This window comes from Sinocyclocheilus rhinocerous, unplaced genomic scaffold (genome assembly GCF_001515625.1).
Source record: "Sinocyclocheilus rhinocerous isolate Xijiao unplaced genomic scaffold, SAMN03320098_v1.1 scaffold16485, whole genome shotgun sequence".
In the NCBI taxonomy this organism is placed as follows: Eukaryota; Metazoa; Chordata; class Actinopteri; order Cypriniformes; family Cyprinidae; genus Sinocyclocheilus; species Sinocyclocheilus rhinocerous.
In genome coordinates, this window is record NW_015627465.1 from 1 (window position 1) to 5091 (window position 5091).

At 36.6% G+C, this 5091-nt stretch overlaps 1 pseudogene; it reads right to left on the reverse strand.

Moving 5' to 3' along the window:
- Positions 1 to 2059: 2059 nt before the first annotated feature.
- LOC107727982 (uncharacterized) lies at positions 2060 to 4886 on the reverse strand (annotated as a pseudogene).
- Positions 4887 to 5091: the final 205 nt, after the last annotated feature.

Below are 5091 nucleotides of genomic sequence, written 5' to 3' on the forward strand. Positions count from 1 at the left end.
CCCTGCTCCAAACACTCCTGAAACAAGAGTGATGTGTGTAACACCGCCGAAAAGTTCTGTTGAAACGGGTGAAGATACGCTCCGGGAAAGACGTGGTCCGGCAAAGATTGGCCGTGAATATGAAGATTTTGTGAAGCATGATTTCTCTGTGTCTGATGAACGTGTGGGAAGATTTGTGTTTGACAAGAAGCGGCAGACTGTGAAACTCTACGTTTTGGAATCTTACGAGGAATATACATCAAAATGTAACCACCTGCTTTTGACCGCCGTAGACTGGGCGTACTTTTACAATCAAATTTGGAGAGAATTTAATTATGGTGGAAAAATTTGGTGCCACACAGGGAATGAGGTACCGTGCTACCATGCCGTTTGAAAACATTTCAATATCAGTCTGTTTGAACAAAACGCTTCATGACCAAAATTATCTTATGATGGTAAATAAACGTCGGGAGGACTCTGAAACAAACTTTTTGTCTCAAAGCAGCGAGGAGTCTGACTCTGACTCTGATTGTGACTGGCCTATCCCCGAGGACAACCCTTTCGAATGCTGCAAAATGAGTCCATATTTCGAGCAGAGCGACGTACCTGTGTTAAACGCCATTTTCTCAACAATAAACAAACTGTTTCAGTCAAGTTAAATGATCGTGTCTGTGTATTCAGCATAATTACCGGTATAACAAACCTGAACAACGGGTGTTCCTGAATTGTACCTGAAATTGCCAACTTCTTAATAATTATTTTAAATGACAGAGGTAACTCGTAATCTTTAATCGAAATATGTTCCGGTGAAAAACGAAATCTCTTTGGTAGCATATGCGAGGCTAGGTCAATCCCTAACCAGGGCCCCTTCACCCTCCTCCGCTTTTGAGTGCAACGCCCCCATCTCAACGACCAGCCAACGGTCGAAACATAAAACCTCCTTCATATTCATGACATGTGTCATGTCAGTCTTATGAACACCTTTTCAAGTTAAGAGTTACCATTTTTTTACACATACAGATTGGGTCTATGCAGTCAATCCGTTTTGCAGTTCTTTAAACTGTTGTTGTCGCTTGCAAATCACTGTTCACAGGCTTGCAGTGCTTTTGACCATATTTTAGCAAAAAAACGTGCCAAAAGTGTAAGCACGGCAAAAAGGGAAGTCAGAAGAATGCAGATCATATTTATTTTGCATTAGCATGAAGCTGCAGTTTCACAATACATGAACTTACGAGTAACAGTAAAATGCTGCAAATCATTTTTTCCTACGCTTGAAACGCAACTTACACCTTTACAAAGCTTCTCTTGTGCATGCAAATTTAATTTACGCTTACAGTCTTATGTACACTTCCACAACTCTTACCCTGCGTATGCAAATCTTTTAGCCATTATTTTGCCTTCATATAGATGAAAGAGGTTCAGATGACAAAAAGTTTGGGAATGTCTGCATTACATGTAAATAATGAGTTTAAAAGACAAAAGCCTTTCAATAGCACATAATAATACATGGTTAAATAACCTACTGATTGATAATTCAAATAAAAATGTGTTCATCAGTAGTTGATGCAGTGCTGAAACACTTTTTGAACCTGAAATTATTTTTGTTAATCCAGTGGTCAAATGCTGTTTATCACCTGACTAATGACTGATCTCTGTGTGAATATCCACAAAACTGGAAGACTTTCTGAATGTATATATTTCAAAGATGAAAAAGAGAAATTAGAGAGAATCAATCATGAATAATTTATTGCTATTGTGTGAATAATGTGTAATCATGTAATCTGTAAAAAAGTAACTGTAGTCTGATTACGAGTATTTTAAAATATAACTTACTCTAATTACAAGTACTTGATTTTTGGAATCTGATTACGTAATTACATGTTACCAGTTACTACCCAGCTCTGCTTTTGTTGATCTCTATATTTAATATTGCATATTATCTATTCAGTTTGGAGCGCTGGAAAAGATCCTTCAAAATTTTATGCAAATATCCATAATATCATTGACATGAAGATACATCTTGCTGTAATCTGGCCTGTTATTTGTAGAGAGTATTTTATTCTAATATTGTATTCATCACCATTTCCGCCAAGTGCTGCAAGTTCTTCTTCCCTGCAAAATAATTCAACACAAAAGCATTTACTGAGCTCTCATGATTGCAGATTGTTACAGATCAATGTGAATCATCTCAAACACTCACCAGCTCTTCTCGCACAGATGATCTGAAGAAGAATCACAATAGGAGCAGCAAACACTGTAAACTCAACAATAATCACAATCACTGCAGGTAAGATGATGGGCAGATGATAGACACAATCAAATCACAATCCTTGACAAAGCACAGAAGATTGACTGTTTCAGCATCAATGAACTTTCGTACCTCTGAAAAATGATCCAGCAGTCCTGCTGACTTCAGTTTCTGCTGGATCTGTTAGTTCAGTTAAACATAATGAACATCTTAATACCAAACATCTTTATACTTCAGCTTCACATCACATAAATCATAAATATGTACCGGACCTGTGTGCACTATATCAATAAATGAAAATGTCTCTGTTATGTAACCTTAGTTCCCTGAATAGGGAATGAGACTGTGTCGGTGGCACTATGGGAAATTGACTGAAGCCCTGATACCATCACACCAATTCATTGACCAGTAGCGCCTCTGAGGAATAAGTCACATATGCCTCATAAGAGTGTGCTTGTGCCATCTCTCCTCAGATTTTCCATTATGAAGGAAACACTAAAAGTAGGAGAAAAGAACAAGAATGGCCAGCAGTGCAGCATCTCATACCCTATTCAGGGAACCAGGATTACACACATTACCGAGAAGTTCCCATTCATAGATAATTTTAACAGATATTAAACATTTTAATAATATTTCACAATATTACCGTTTTGTCTGTATTTTTATAAATGTAATAACAATTTAATAAATGCAGCCTTGATGAGAATAAGAGACTTTTTAAAAAGACATTAAAAATCTTCCTGATCCCAAACGTTTTATATATATCATTTTGGCGAGGTAACGTCATATGAAGTCGTGACAAAACTAAGTGAACCGAACATGTTGAATGGTTGAATGAACCATTTTTTCATTTTTAGTGTTATTCGAGCACTTTATACAAATTTAAGAAAAACATATGTTGATGTCCCATTGGCATGGGACCATTTGTTCGTCAGCAGTGTCAGAAATTAACTTTCCCATAAGGGGCAACTCTCTCTCTCTCTCTCTCTCTTTTTTTACCTTTTGTTTGTCATCTTTAATGTTAAATTCATATCTGTCGTAAAATAATCATATGCATCTCGTGGCGTATATTCCCAGAGGACTATTATTCTGCTGCGTGATACTGCGGAAGAACTGATGATGGCACGGTTTGATCTTCGGCTGACCAATGAGCAGAAAGGGGCGTTTAATTTCCACCGACATGTAGAAATCGAATATTCAAGCTGTTTATTCATTTTTCTACCTCTGAACGAAAAACGAAAATTTAAGCTGAATTATCTTTTTTCGTTTTTTGGAAGAAAGAAAAAAAAAAACGTAAAAGGAGCAGTTTTCTCATTTTTCTACTTTCAATATTAAATAAAAAAACTAATGATCGAATGATACACTGATTTTTTACCCTGATTCTAGGTGATTTTACTTTGGAATCTTCAGAAAACCTTAACTTGATTTTTCTCAGAAGTTACTTTGCTAACTTAATCGACTTCAAACGGCTGTAGCTCAGTAATTTTGCGTCCGATTCCAACAAATCTTATATCATTTTGAAGGTCTTTTAACAGTGAATGAGAAAATAAACATAACTTGTTTTTGAAAATTTGCTCATTGTGACTTTGTAAGCACAGGTCACAAATGTTAACCAGTTAACACACAAGACTCTAGTATCATTATATTAGGACATCTAAAAGAGACTCTTCCATAACTGATCATGAGTTTGTTTTCTGACCTGAACTCTTGACAGTGTCTGAGTGACTGAGGCCTTGACCTGATTTCTGTGAGTAACTTCACATCTCCATTCTCTGTTGTGATCTTCATTCAGGAGTGTTGTAGTCAGAGTGCTGATACAGTGATCTGATGAGAATAATATCTGATATCTGGAGTCTGATCTTGTCAGTTTAACACCAGCCTGATTCACCCAGAACAGATGAATTCTCTCAGAACGGATCCAATCATCACAAGAGACTCCTGCATATGAATATGAATACAACTGACAGGAGAGAGTCACAGAGCGGCCTGCACTGATCTCAGTCTGTGAGGATGATGAAGAGACTGAAACACAAAATAACACACAAATCACACACTTTACAATCATCATGAGAGATTAAATGAAGATTTTTAAATTGACCACATTATCATAAAATTACCATGAAGAACATGCAGAGAAACACGAGCATCAGTTCCTAGTTGTTTGTCATTCACAAATGGTCTGCAGGTGTAAAATCCACAATCTTCTTTTGTGATGTTCTTGATGTTCAGAGAGCAGTCAGACCCCAGACTCAGTCTCTCATGACTCTCTGCGTCTTTATTCTTTATCCCTGAATAAATCAGTTCAACAGTCGTTGAATCTTTATTATAGATCCATGTAGTTGGATGTGCAGTTAGGAAGAGCATTATTACAGGACAGACGGACATTTTCACCAGAACTGATGAAGTACATTAATGAGGAAAAAAAATTAACTTAAATGATTTTAGCAAATGGCTGCAATATAACAAAGAGTGAAAAATTTAAGGGGGTCTGAATACTTTCCGTACCCACTGTATGTTATATATTAATAAATGAAAAATAAAAAAACAGCATAAAAACACGGAAGATTCAGAACTTACAGAAAACAGATATTTCTTTACCTGTGAGAAGTGAAGAGAGAGAGATCAGTCCCAGCAGACACAAATGACACTTATCAGCCATTTTATCTTTCTGTCAGTCTTCCTCTTCATTAGATGCTCACAACTCTTTCTTTAAATACTCTTAGCTCTTCCTGTGGTCGTTTACTTCCTCCGATCTACAGACTGAGTGTTGCGTTACATTGTGTTCAGAGTGAATGTGTGTTGATCCAGTTTTCACACTGAAGAACAAGTTTCACACAATCTATAGGTTATTCTTTACATTACTG